Raw genomic sequence first — 14,215 nt, 5'->3', positions numbered from 1 at the left:
CCTCCTCTGCCCCTGCCGCTTCCACAAACCTAGTTCAGTCAGGCTGTATAAATCCACTCTCTGTAAGCTCACGGGTTGTTAGCTCTTTTTTAACTTACCTCCAGCCTCTTTATTAGCTAGCACCTTAAACAGCATCTGGTGATGAGATGGGATTGACAGAGCAGAGCGCAAAGAGGGGGGTGTCCTTTTTCTCTGGTATCATTTCTCTCAGCAAGAGCTCCAGAATACACTGATGTTTAAACATTTGCGAATGTTGGCTAATAACTCCCCCTGCCAAATTTATGCCCAAAATTCTTGCAGACCCATCGTGGGCCTGTTTGGGAAAGCCCATTTCTTTCACGCCCTGTGAAGGTACTTCCCTTTCTTAAGCCTCTCCTCCACTCATCTTTGGTAAAGTGCCTACTTTACCAAAGACTGTGTTTTTTTTTTTTCCAGGGGAATCCTCTCTCTTAGCCTTTCCCAGCTTGGTGGGTATCCTCTAGCATCTGCAATGCTTTCTATCAGCTAACACAAGCTTAAAAACATTGCCATCTTTGTTAGTTCTTTGTATAGTTTTCATCAAATCCATCAACAAACAAACACTTGTGGTAAATCTAGGATATAAAACATCACTATCAGGATTTTTATCCATATAGGTGTGGGATTGTTTGCTGTCTTTCTAAACATGTAGCCAAGAATACCCTTTCCCTGCATTGCTCAGGACAATCATCTCCTGAATGCACCTTTCAACAAGGTAAGATATTTGAACCCCTATCTATAAGACAGAGATGCTTTTATCCACACACCGCCAACTTTTCAGCCTCTTTCCTTACAATGTGGCTGCCCTGCCGTGTGAGCACAGCCTGCAGAATTTGCTCCTTCTTTTGCAGTGGGTCACATCTCATCAAGTTAGAGCTCCACAAATAGCCCTATTTACTTTCTGTGGTCTCTAACTGCCATGGCAAAGCATGCATCATGCACAAACTGGAGCAGGTCTGGTTTAATAGAGCTCTGAAACCATTGCAGAGAGTAAGCCTGGAAGCAGCCTTCCAAAAGACATGTTTTCCCTGGGATCACTTTGATCTGGCATTTTGTTTGTGCTTTGGTCCCTCAGTGCAGGCATGATGGATGTTACTGTGTTACATCCTGTCCCTTTAGGACATTAGCCAGAAAAATGCCTACCTGCAGCCAGCAAGCAGATCATGCTCAGGGCCAAGGAGATATCCCATTCAGGTGCACAGTGCAGGAGATGTGCACAAAGTGAAGGTGATGTCCTTGGAGAGGAGGTATGTCTGCAGGTCCAAAACCATATGGGTGCACAGCAAACCTAAGGTCATGATCCAGAGCCCTACCGAGCTTCAGTCAGTGGGGAACAGGAGGTGAGACATAGCCTCTGTGAAGGCCTTTGTGCATGAGCCACATGCAGGGCCACCGCAGTGTTTATCACAGAACATCACTGGGATGTGTGCAGTCTTCCACTGTGTGAGCTCAGGAAGGGCTTTTCACTGAGTACCTGAAATAGATTGTGGCTGCTGGCTTTCCTCCACTGAGCTTTCACTTCCTGTCCTTCAGCGAAGGCTTTGCTTGTCACTTTGATTCTTCCTGAGCCCTGGCTCCTCAGGAGTGCTGGCTGCCTGGGGCCACGTGAGCGGCTGTTGGGGTGGCTTGCGGCATGGCAAGGCATGACAAGGGATGTCCTGGGACCAGAAAGCGGCTGGCAGGCCTCAGCGAGAGCAAGTAGAGTGCAGGAGGAAAGCAGAGCCAGCCCTGGGGATGGTGGTGGAGCTCATAAATGCTGATGACCTGTGCAAGAAGTACATGCTTGCAGCCCCTGAAGGGAGCTGCATTCTCCCCTGCCAAGCCACACTTTTGGGGGAAGCTGGATGCAAACCCACCTGCAGCTACACCTGGAGTGTGGGAACATCCTGCTGGGGACAGCAGAGCCAGTGCCAAGGGGCCAGGTTTAGGAGGACCTCACAGTCTGTGCCTGGGGGTCTGCCCCAACTTGACAGCTAAACAACAGGCGCTGCCTTCAGCTACTGCTGGCATAAGCACAGAGCGACTGGGCTGCGCTGCCCTTCACTTTCCCAGTGCCAAAGAAGTACTGAGTGAGTCCAGGAAGGAGAGACACAGGCCAGTAAAACAGCATGGTCTGTCTCTAACTGGGAAAGCAACGGGGAAAATGGACCAAGCGCTTGGGAGGACATACCACCACCAGCATCAGGACTGATTCCAGCAGCAGGGAGAGAGCAAGCCGTGGTGGGTCCTAGCCCACCACTGACACAAGCAGCACAGTAACAGGGAGGAAATGCAGCCACAGAGCCCAGGTGCGTGTGTGCAAGCACATTGCAGTCTGGGCCCTGCAGACAGTGGCTGCTGCTCTTCCTGGGAGGCACAGTGCACCGGCTTGTAGTGACCTGCTAGACATGAGCAGATGGAGCGGCCTCAAATCCTCCTATAAACCAGGCAAGGGAACTAATCTTTTAGAGGACAAATCAGTTGGCAAGGGGGAAGCTCAGTGATTGGCTTTTTCCCCTTCTTTAAACAAAAACTGATGGTGGTGTGATGGTTTCAGAAAAAAGCTTTCTTTCTGTGAAATAGAAGCAATGCTAGGCATTGGGCTTTTACTCCTTATGGGCCTCAAAATGTCACAGTCACTGTCAGCATATTGGACATGCTGCATCCCCTGACCTGCTGATACTCAGCAAGGCCAGGAGCTCCTTAAGAAAATCTGATTCCTGACCACTGTTCATCTCTTTTTACCTGGAAGTTAAAGGAGAAGAACACGCTGTGGTGAAGGGCATTTCTGCAGGCTGTTCTGAAACGATCCTCAGCTTTCTCCTCCTCTTGCTCCAAAGGAAAAATTTTGTATCATGGTTTCCATACTATTTCTTTCTGTTTAGTGAACTACCAGCCCAGGAAATGCACTCCAATGCCAGATCATGGTAATAGTTATCCTATGGGTTCCAAATGCCTGCACCAAAAACCTGGTAATCACATCACATGGCCTGTCTCTGCTTGGCTCACAGAGTCCTATTTTTCACCTGGGGGAACAGATGAAAACAGCATATGTGTGGCTAGATCAAGATGATAACAGGAAACTAGGGCTCTTGAAAGCAAGTCAAGAGGTCTGCAGAGGAGCTGAAGGTTGGCCAAATGGCAATGAGCAGACAGGTGCGAGGCAAAGCCCAGGACTGAGAACAGCTTAGCTCATCACAAGCACCTGGGACCAGCCACCTGCACCATGGTGGAAGACTGAGCAAAGTGATTTGGGGATGGCTGCCATGCTCTGCTCTTCTTTCTGGCAACCCTACCTGCCACCAGCTTTCAGTTTCTTCCAGAGGGACCCAACTGCCATGGCCTGCAGGGCAGGGATCATGAGATACTACAGCTGAAGCACAAACATTTATGCTACCAAGGCTGTAAGAGGAGGCTCTGGGGTCTTGTGCCTCACAACAGGCAACTGAGTTCCCAGCAGAGCTGGTGGAGCCCTCGCTGTTTCTTGTTTTGAGACAAGCAAATACTGCTTCTAGGTCACAGCGAGCTAAGCAATATATATCCTACATAGGGAGATAAGGCAGATGCTTTTCTACTTGGGGAGAATCACATCTGGCAAGTTTTTAAAACTTCCAAAGCATTCTTCCGCCCATATCTCAGGCGGTTTTGCTGTACTTGAGAAATCCTTGGTGGGATTAAGAAGCATTAGGAACAGCCCCCTGGATAAAAAGTACAGTATACAAAGGAATCCAAAATCCTTTTTTGCCTTTATGGAAGGACAAGGATTAGGTCCATTAGACCAGGCTATTTTGGGTCATTTGGAGGGGATTTGGAGAGTCAAACATGCTGATGCACTCTCCAAATCATGGAAATTACTAAAAGGATTAGGAGTGACGTAACAAGCTGATTTCAAACCACAGTTAAGTACCAGCTCTAATAACACCTAGTCAAGGCATTAGTAGAGCTGAGCTCTAGCTGGAAAAAGTCACTGGCAGATCACTGTCCTAGTGAACACAGCATGTAGCTTTATCACCTACAGCCAGACCCACCTTACACCAGTAGAGACGCACTTCTGAGAAGAATTGGGAGGCATTTATTTCCGAAATACCTGAGAGCAAAAATCAGCCTGAGGATCAACAGGGGTTTTGGCACTGTAGGATGTCCAAGCTTGTGCTGGTGTGGCTTTGCAGTGGAGAGCACAGTGACAGAAGGCTCCTTGAGCCTGGATTTGGACACATAGCCCAGCCCTGATCTCTGGGTCATTTGCAAGAAACAGAACCCCCTGGTTCATTTTCATTCTGCTCTGGGGGAAAATGAGAACAAGGAAGTCAGCAAATTTGCTACCCTTCTCTAGTTTTCTGTCTTTTTTTTCCCCATCCATCCATCCTTTCTTTATCATTGTCCCTCTTTTCTTGCTTAAGGGCTGACAAAAATACTCCTGCCTGCTTGCAAAAGAAAAACAACTTGCCAAATATTGTCTGTTTTACTCCCAAAATTCTGGTGTGTTTTCTAGCAGTATCAGGGAGAGCTGCTGACAACACGCATTTTAGCTCTCATAATCACTTGAGAGAAGAAGGCTGCAATCCAGAGGATAAGAGCAAGGGCTGAGTTGAGACCATATGGATTGGGACATATAGCATTCAGCTATGGTTTGCACCCTAGTTCCCTGAAGGAGTAACACAGGCACCCGATAGTCTAGCAACTAACTAGCCAGAGTAACTATGGAGGTTGGTAAAGTCCTGGCCGAGGCCTGATATGCTTCTGCATGGCACAGCATCAGCTACACCATCATGCCGGACCACCACCAAAGACTGCGTTACAGGGACTGAGAGCTGTCTGGCTGCAAAGCAGTGTCACTCAGGGCTGATGTTTGCTCCATGGAGAGGTCTGCAGGAATGAGCTAAGCAGTTGGATCAAAGGAAGATAAAAAACAAAAGGAGGGAGAACAAAGACAATAGGACTTGCTTGGAAAGCCAGACCATAACTGAATTAGTAGATGCAAAGGGTACAGTACTAGGGCTGAGCTATCAGTGACTCCACCAGGACCACAACCACCAAAGGATGTGCAATAAAAATAGGCAGCTTTGGGTACCTCACTCACCTGTCCTCCATCATGCACTGAATGTAAGGCAGAGCAGGACCAGGTACAAAGTCAGCTTGGAGAAAGGGCTCAGAAAATTCACAGAGAAGCAGCAGCTCTTGATTTAATCAGAACCCATTTGGTCACTCACCTTGAACAACCTGCCCTTGTTTTGACGTTAGCCCAAGGGCTGGACTAGAGACCTCCAGAGGTGCTCCTAACCCAGCTCTCTCTGTGCATCTAGGCAACAGCAGTGATTGTAAAAACCAGACAGCAGAGCATGGGGTTTCTCTGCATACAAAACTGCTTTTTCACACTGCAGCTGGTGACAGAGGAACTTGCTCCCACCATGTCCTGCAGAAGCCAAAAATCTGCTTGGGCTCCAAAGGGCTCATGTATGTCCATGGACACTAAACATCCGGACAGGGCCTGGGATCCTGGGTATGCACAAACTGGAGACTGCTGCCTGGACCAAGGAAGGAGATTAAGCGAAGGCTCATGCTATGTGTGCTCCCTGCACCCCTTTTGCATATCTGTGATCCTGCTGCCTGCTCGCAAAAACAGGGATCAGTACCTTCTGATTCCATCTACACTGAGTGCAAAATAAGGCTGCTTTGCTAGCTGGAGCCTGGACTCTGTTGGACTTTATTGGGCCTTGGTGCTCAGTCTGTGTATGGAGCCATGCCAGCTGGTGTTATCCCATCAGCAACCCTTCAAATGGCAGAGCCAACTGCCGTCCCACTGGCTTCACTGTGAACAGAGATGGGATCCTTGCTGGCAGCACTTTCCAAGGCTCTAATTGAGGAGCTGAGCATGTTTGTAAGGGTCCCCTAAATCCCTTGGAGGAGCACATTTACCATATGGGGAAACTGAGTCACAGAGCTGTCCAGACAAGCAAGGTGTATAAAGAGATCATGCCATGAGGATTTTTCATTAAGGACAAAAAAAATCCTCACCAAAACCCAAGCCACATTTATGCAAGCCTCCTGCAAAATTGCCCAGACCGAAAGAGAGGTGAGGTGCTTTCCAGAGCTGTCAGCTCTGCGGGCACACAGAACAGCCCTTTGCTAGGAAAACCTGCTGCTAAAATCCTGGACCCACTCCTCTCCCTGTCTCTGCAGTGGGCTCTGCTCATCTGCGTGGCATTAACATGCCTCCTGTGAATCCAGGGCAGTCATTTGTAAAGAGCAAATGTTGCGGGGGAGGGATTTTTTTTCCTCTAGGAATTAAAAAGGTCATTTCAACACAGTTGCTAGCAAAATGCTGCCACCTGACCTCCAGGGATACTGTAGGATTAAGGAAAGTGCCTCTCCTTTGGCCCTGCACAGCTGGGGTTTGTCTCAGAGCAGGGCAGGACTGTCTTGGCCCAGAATCAGAGGACACAGGGATGGGGAAGGACTGGGCAGGGTTAACCCACTCCAGCACAGTTCTCCCAAAAGCAAGGGATTTTTCCAGACCCAACGCTACTAGACTCAGGATTCGGCTTAGCAGAGGACACAATCAGAGCAGTGACACTGTAAATCGCCAGCACCCCTCTGAATTCAGAAATCCCACCCACAGATGCAGCACGCACTTCCTGCGAGAGTCACGTCCTAACCACAGCATTTATGGGTGGTGGGAGTGGGAATCATCTGCTCCTGATGGACAAGGAATCAGACATGGGAAGGGGATGCAGCCAGGGGAAAGAGCCATGTGTGGAGGAGAGGGTGACCAGGCCTGTACGTTATTCCTAGGCCAGCAGCTGCCAGCAGCCCAGAGGAGAAGGAACTATCCAAGTATCAAATATAGGTCACCACTCAAGGGGAGAGGGGAGGCATTTTTAGTGCAGTTCAGCTTGGAAATTCAGCTGGCATTTGGCACTGATGTGCCAGGTGGCCTCCCACCACAGCTTAATGTCATCCAGGAAAGGTGGTGGTGTCTGAGCGGAGTCTCCTTGGAGCTGTCAAAGATCCACAAGGCTGTTTCTCTGCACCTTACTATACATGTACCATCCTTCCCATCAGATGCTTGCACCTGGCCTCAACCACCCTGCAAGATCCCTCTCTGTGCTAGTGCTTCAGTCCTCTCATGTCTGCCCAAAGGCTGCCCAGCTTCACACACTTCTAGAGACACAACCATCTGAACAGTGCTAGCACAGTGGGCCGGACGCCTGGATTCTTCTCTGAGGACATGTAGGGAGAGCTGTGAAGATGTCCATGCTGGGTGGTGAGATGGGCACTTGGGGACTGGAAGGAGTGTGTCTTGCACGCTGAGGGGGAAGGAGCAGGGAGCTCAATCCTGAGCAGTGCCTGAAATATCCTACTCTTCCCTTGCTTTTTCTCAGCAGCTAGCCTGTCTCTGTACATGCTGTCCTCACTAGAGGACCCCTGTGACTGTCTCTGCACTCTGCTCTGCAAGAGGACACATCTCTGCTTTAATTTCCCATGGGAGACTGTCAAGAACAGCTTCAAAAGTTCATTTGGAAGAATAAAAAGAGTCTGTGTTCTACATTGCAAAGACAGCACAGGTCCATGGACCCTACATTTAATTCCTTCTCTCTCACAGCCCCTGCTAAGACCCCAGAGTCCCTGATACAAAGCATCTAAAATAGTTGGATCAGGATGATCTTCCCCAAAGCCATGAGATTTCAGAAATTTAATGATTTTGCCTGCTAGCTTTCAGCATTGCAGCTTGCCAAGCTTTCTCCATACTACAGGGTGCAGGTGCTTTCACAAAATGGCCATGGGCTGCAGGACATGGGGCTGTGGAGGATGTCATCTGGACTGCCAAGAGGCCAGCAGCATCTTCAGAAAGAAGAGTTTCATTGCAGGTCTCATTTCCATAGCTTCCAAAAATGTTGATTTTGTGTTATCAATAAAATAAATGCCTTTAAATAGTGAATCATTTCAGTATTTGAACAAAGAGCAGAGAATCAAAGAGAGATTCAGGCTGCAAGGCATCTCTGCAGGTCCCCCCTTCCACCTCTATCCCAAGCAGCGTAATTCCAGAGCCAGATTAGGTTGCTTGAGGCTTTGCCCAGTGGAAATTATTTTGCCCTGAAAACTCAAAAATCTTTTCCCATGCCCCTTAGACCTTTGCCTATATGTGGGGAGAGAGGTCTCTTGTGGGAAGGCCCAAATAGGAAGATGGCTGCAGTGAACACGATTTTCTCAAAGGAGAGAAGAGAAGAGAAGAGAAGAGAAGAGAAGAGAAGAGAAGAGAAGAGAAGAGAAGAGAAGAGAAGAGAAGAGAGAAAAGAAAAGAGAAAGGAAAGGAAAGGAAAGGAAAGGAAAGGAAAGGAAAGGAAAGGAAAGGAAAGGAAAGGAAAGGAAAGGAAAGGAAAGGGGAAAAGAAAAGGGAGGCGAGTTTAGTTTTCACTATTCACACCTGCCCATTGTACCCCACCATGCTGGAAGTTCAGACAGACCTGCTCAGGAGAAATACAGCACTTCCTGAGATGAACAGATGCAGGCGGCTTGACTACTATTCATCTCTTGTATTTTATTTTGCCCCATAATTGTGCTATATTTCAGCCTTCAGAGCTCTACTCCTGCAAGTGGGAAAGACTCAGTATCGGCACTAGATGGCAACCCTGCATCACAGACCGGCTTCACAGAGCCCTGCTCCCCTCCCCACCCCACTCCAGACACAGCCAAGACTGGACTGAACAGCATCTCCAGCTTCAGGAGCTTCTCCCCATGGAAGAAGCCACAGTCCTCATCAGGGGCCAAACCCTTTTTTTCCTTTTCCAGGCATTTACAGAGGTGATGGTGGGTCATGCCTCCTCTGCTCCCTGAGATGTAAATATGTTTCTTCTTAAGCAGAGACAGTCACTGGCACTTTTCCTGCCAGGGTGATGTTTCTTTCTGATGTCTGCAATGCCTGTGGATGCACCAGCCATGGTGTTGTAGCCAGACCAGTCTTGGAGATGGGAAAGGGAAAGGTGACAGATCACATGGAAGGAAAAAGCAGACAAGAAGGGCAGAGAAGCTGGCAGGACTGATGCAAGAACTGAAACGTGGATTCCCGGCATACACCTGCCATTTCTGGAAAAAAAAAAAAAAGCCCCCAGCCTGTTGCTGGAGAAGCTATTTCCTCTCCTGCTGGAGCTACTTCCAGCATGCAGAAAGCCTTTCCCAGGAGCCAGCATGTGCTGGGGCATGGGGACATCCAAGCTCCAGCTGAAAGAGCCAGCTGGATGCCTGCAGCCTTGGGAAGTGGCTGCCTGGTCAGGAGCTGGACACTGAAGCCCGCAACATACATATGTCGCAATAGAGCTCTGCTGAAGGGCCAGCCAGCCTGGGTGTCCCAAGGAGAAGGGAAACCCTGCCCGCCAGTATCATACTGTCTGTAGAAACTGCCCCAAGAGTCTGGCCAAAAGGTGCCTCTCTGAATATCTGCCCTTTTATAACCCATGAAAGTAGGAAAACCAGATGTGTTGTATAAAAGAACCACTGCAGAGCTCTCATAGTTTGCTGCCAGTGTATGAAAGAGACATTTAAATGTAAAGTGCTATATAAGACCAGTCTCTCTTCGCCGGACCCCCACAGCCCTTCTCTGCACCTCGCACTAGGGGAATTCATCTGAGCAACACAATATGCACCCATAGCTGTGAGTGTCTTCGGGTGTCCACTCCCCATTTACTCAGGACCACCATAACTGCCTTCCTGCCACACTGGGACTCTCTGATATCCCTCACACATTCTCTGCTGCTCAGAGGGACCTACGGGCTCTGGGGAAGGATGCATTTTCCCCACAACCTTTCACTGGCTGAATTTTAACAATAGCCACCCAGATAAATAAATAGCTGAAGCACTAGTGTTTTGTAAAGCAGGAGCATGAGCCAGAGCCTTGAAGTGTTATCCTGACATAGATAAAAATGTTAAGTCCTTCTGTTTCTCCTTTCAGGAGTGCAACAGGCTGCACCGCCTTTGAGGTGGCTGTGCAACCAGCAGGCTTAACACCTGGTGGTGACCTGCAGCGAACATCTCTACCCACAAATCAACCAGCTTCCTAGCATTACGCAGGTAGGAGGGGAAGGGACCAAGTGGCCACACACCATTGCTCAGCAATGTGGAGCTCATCCATCCTGGGCTTCCCACCAGCAAGCCCCGACCTGTGCCAGGGAGGGATTTTGCCACTGTCAGGCCTGGTGTCCTCTGCGCCATCCTGGCAGGCTAGGACTTGCCAAGGGGCTGTAGATCTTCCCTACCTCCTTACCCTTGGAGCCGGTCCCTTGGGCAGAGCAACTCGGAGGCACATTTGGTGACGTTAGGAAGTTTGTGATGCGGCTGACCAGGCAGCTTTTGCCCTGTGGAAAAAGGAGGCATGAAAGTCAGGCTTTGTTGCGGCCAAGCTGCTGTCACTGAAAGCGTCTTCTAAATAAAATGCTGCTATACAATGCAAGGCACCAAACCTCCCCAAATCCTGGAAGGGTGCCATACTAAAAACAGAGTTGTGTGTGTGCCCATGATGCAGGGGGATCTACGTTACAGAGCAGGTAAGAGGAGGCAGAGCCCATGTTTGCACAAGGCAGGAGGTTTCAAGGAGATGATAGTCTAAAATGCTTTACTACAGGGGATGCAGGAATCAGACCATGTGCTGGGACACATGGCTCTGTTGCTCTCTCTGGGCAGCTACCATTTAGCTGAGAAGATGAGTGTTTTTGTCTCTGCTGCCTTGGAGCGCACCTGGGCAACGTGGGCTTTGCCTGCAGGCACCAGAGATGGAGGAAATATCTCACATTGGCACTGGGCTGTCCTGGAATGTGTAGGGGCAGAAAGGGGTGCCTGCCCAGAGAGGCTGAGAGCGAGCTTAAAATGCCTCCTGTGACTGCTTTCATCATTTGCAAGAGGAAATACCCACAACCTGGTGCTAGTCGGCAGGGACTGGTGAAAGAGCTTGCATGCACTGCAAAAACCCTTTTCATCTGTTTGCTCCATTGTGGCAGTTTCAATCATTGATGAAGAGGATCCAACCACTCAACTAATTACAGAGACTAGCAGACTCTGCTCAGAGAGAGGGAGAGGGGCAGGGAAGGGGCATCAGCCTGCCTAAGGACCATGTTATTAAAACCCTCTTGGCCACAGTGACATGGAGCTCCCTGCCCCATCAGGGCTTGGTACTGGCATCTCAGAGGATAGGACAGTCCCTCAGGGTTTTATCTGAAATGAAAGGCAGTTGCTTCGCTCCCTGTACTGCGTCCCCCTGAACATGGGACCACCCTGGAACAGGTGCAGAGATTTACCTGGCCCCAGTCCCAAGCCCCCAGCCCTGGCTTTGGCATGCCCCTGCTTGAGGCAGGAGTTGGGGCAGAGACCTCTAGCACTGCCTCCAGCCCATTCCATGAGTGAGGCTTGTGTCTGCATGCTGGGGGGCAGGGGGGTGGTAATTACTAGAGAAAGTTGAGCTGTTACCCACTCCCAGCTTTGCTGGAAGAAACCACATCTGCAGCTTTTACAGATGTGCGCTTCCACGATTAAACAAACGTTCAACAGAGAGACACCCCAGAGACTTATCACAAGTTAGCTTCTCTCTAATATAATATTATACCATCAGATTCAAATCAAGCAGGTTAATATCAAATTATCAGGTTCGTTTGAAGCAATCCTCCTATGAGTACCATCTAATAATCTGTGGAAAGGGCCCATCAACTTAACAGCAGGTGAGATTTCAAGTTGTACCAGTCACTGGCCACTTTTGAACACTTATGGGGGAACAGCAAACTGTGCAAGTAGGAAAGATGCACTTAACAGTAAGAAACCTCAGCTAATTATTCGCTGTACTCTACAATCAGCAGCCTAACTGACAATATTAGAAATAAGCAGAGTCTTCAATAATGTCCATTTGCAGCAGCACAGTGCTCATGTTCCCTAGTGCATTGGTTAAATTAATATTTTTAAATAGCTTTTAAGAGAAGCCCAACTTTTGGGGATGCTGAAGAAATGCGAACAGATGGGAAATCACCTTTTAAACCAGATAGCATTCACCAGCATCAAATATCCACCTCCCACAGTTATGCGGCTAACCCCAGACCTTCTTAGGGAAGTACACTGAAATGATATACCAAAAGTCTCTGTTGTTGCCAGAGACTGATGCTGCAGCCTCAAGCAAAAACAACTCAGGCCTGAAAAATTTATGATTTTTGAGTCACTGTTGCTATTATGCTTTAGTTTTTGAGGCCTTTGGCGTGTCTGTGGGTTACACTTTCAAACCTGGCTTGAAGGACCCCAGGAAACGTATGGCTGCTTTGATGCCCTGCAGCAAGAGGCTCTATTTTGAGTGCCCTGAACCTGAGGGTCAAATTGATGGGCCTCTACTGTCTGTGTCCCGGCCCAGCACACCAACAGGTCATATAATAATAACACAGGCAGAGCTGCTCAAGTCACAGTAAAATGAGACGATGCATAGCTTTTTGTGTGACCAAAAGTGCTGAGTTTGTCGCAGGAGTAATCAGAAGCTCACGTGGCCAATGGCCTGCAGTGTGCGGGCAAAGCCCGTGCAAATCCCAGCAGCTTCACCAACCAAGAGAAGCCGAATGATGGTGCATTATTTATTATTCCTCCTGCTAAAAGCTTTAGTCACTCAAGCAGAGAGATGCAGCAGTACCCTGTAATTCAGGCAGCCATGGTCAGGAGCAGCACAGGCTGCCAGGGCTTTTGCAAATTAATTCCGAATCACGGGAGCTGGGTGTACAAGGACCTGGCCATAAGTCGGTCATTAGTATCATAAACAAGGGCTCTGTTTGAAAGTCTCCATTTCAATAGTCGCTACCTAGCATTTCAGATCTCTTACAAAAAGCCTGTACTGGTCAGGACAGCTCTAGTCCTGCACTCTTCCAGTACGGCAGGGCTTTGCTGGAGGTGCTTGGAGGTAACACTAGTGCTTGGCCACTAGATGCCCTATGAAGCAGGTTCTGGGCCGAAGTCAGGCTCTGCCCAAATCACAGACATACACTGCTTGTCACAAGGTCCTGAACATCACTGTGCCCTTTGAGGAATGCTGTGGGACAATGGAGAGAAATGGAGCTCTTGCACACCAGCACATTGCACACCACCCTAAGATGGCTCTTCCCATGCAAGCTGATAACAAAGAACATTGTATAGCTGTGTATTCTTCGCTAAGAAGTGCAAAGCTTTCCAGGTGCCATGGGCTGGATTTCTCTCCTCAGGCTTGCCTTGCAAATTATAGCTTTCCTGAGCCCTTGTGAAATCAGAGGAGGGAGGAAAACAGATAATTCTCCAAAGTGCCTGAGCTCTCCTGGGTGTTTGGGAAGTTGATGTCCCATATAGCACTTAGCAGGAGTGTACCAGGAAGCCCAGCTGGTTAGAAGGGGGACATAAGGAGGGCTGCCCAGTTTGCAGAGTAACCAGGCACTAAAAAATGGGAGAAGGGCCCTAAGAGACCCATGGTGCACAAAAGACACTTCAATAGAGCAATTCATTTGACCAGGCAGTAGGAATAGGGACTCACTCCAGCTACTGCCACGCAACACAAAGACTTCTCCTGCAGCAGGCTTCTCCTGCAGCGATGGTGCCAATAGCCCCTCAGATTCAAATCATAGCCCTGAGGGGATACAGATTTCCCTCTGAATTTGCTAAGTGAAGCCATAGTACTTGCCTCACCCAGAATGGCAGCAGTCTCCTGGGATGCAGATGCAGACCCAGGCGGGTCCCTGCAGGATGGTGTGCTGGGATGTGCATGCAAGCTCTTCAGCAACGCCCAGCACTGATGCCTCCACTCTGTGCAGGGAGGCCTTTGAACATTTCAGGCAACAGGGCTTGCGGGCTGAAAGGTGTCAAGTCAGGTGTTCCTGCTGGGCAGAAAAAAACTCAGGAAATGCTCCCAGGAGATGGCTGGAGCCTCCCTGGCAGCTCGGGATGCTGAGGACTGCCCAGTGCCCCTCATTACAAATCGGGATACCTGCAGCTTCAATCAGCTAGTCACAAGGAGCATGGGCTCAGGGATGTGCTAGCTTAGCACGAGAGGAGCCAGCCTTCCTCCTCCCGAGAGGTTTAGCAATGCAGCCATTCAGCTGGGCTCTCACCACATTTGGGAAAATCAAGATTTTGTTGTTAGGCCCCTTTATTGATCCTGGCCACTTCCTGGTCTCTAGCCAGATAAAAAGAGCCAGCAGTCCTGCAGGGAGGGACACTGCTGCCTCTTCCTGAGGCTGGTGAG

General features: G+C 49.2%; 1 protein-coding gene across 2 annotated transcripts in view; it reads right to left on the bottom strand.

Annotated features, from left to right (window-relative positions):
- Positions 1 to 10,331, bottom strand: part of PCBP3 (poly(rC) binding protein 3) — a 76,355-nt gene extending 66,024 nt beyond the window's left edge. For both annotated transcript variants that reach the window (XM_062578391.1, XM_062578392.1), the window contains exon 1: positions 10,256 to 10,331. The gene's annotated coding sequence lies outside the window, so the exon portion shown is untranslated. The remainder of the gene's footprint in view (positions 1 to 10,255) is intronic.
- Between the last annotated feature and the right edge of the window lie 3,884 nt (positions 10,332 to 14,215).

The sequence above is a fragment of the Rhea pennata genome, chromosome 6 (genome assembly GCF_028389875.1).
Source record: "Rhea pennata isolate bPtePen1 chromosome 6, bPtePen1.pri, whole genome shotgun sequence".
NCBI classification, from domain to species: Eukaryota; Metazoa; Chordata; class Aves; order Rheiformes; family Rheidae; genus Rhea; species Rhea pennata.
Note: the sequence above shows the minus strand (reverse complement) of the source record. Positions and strands in the feature narration are given on the sequence as shown.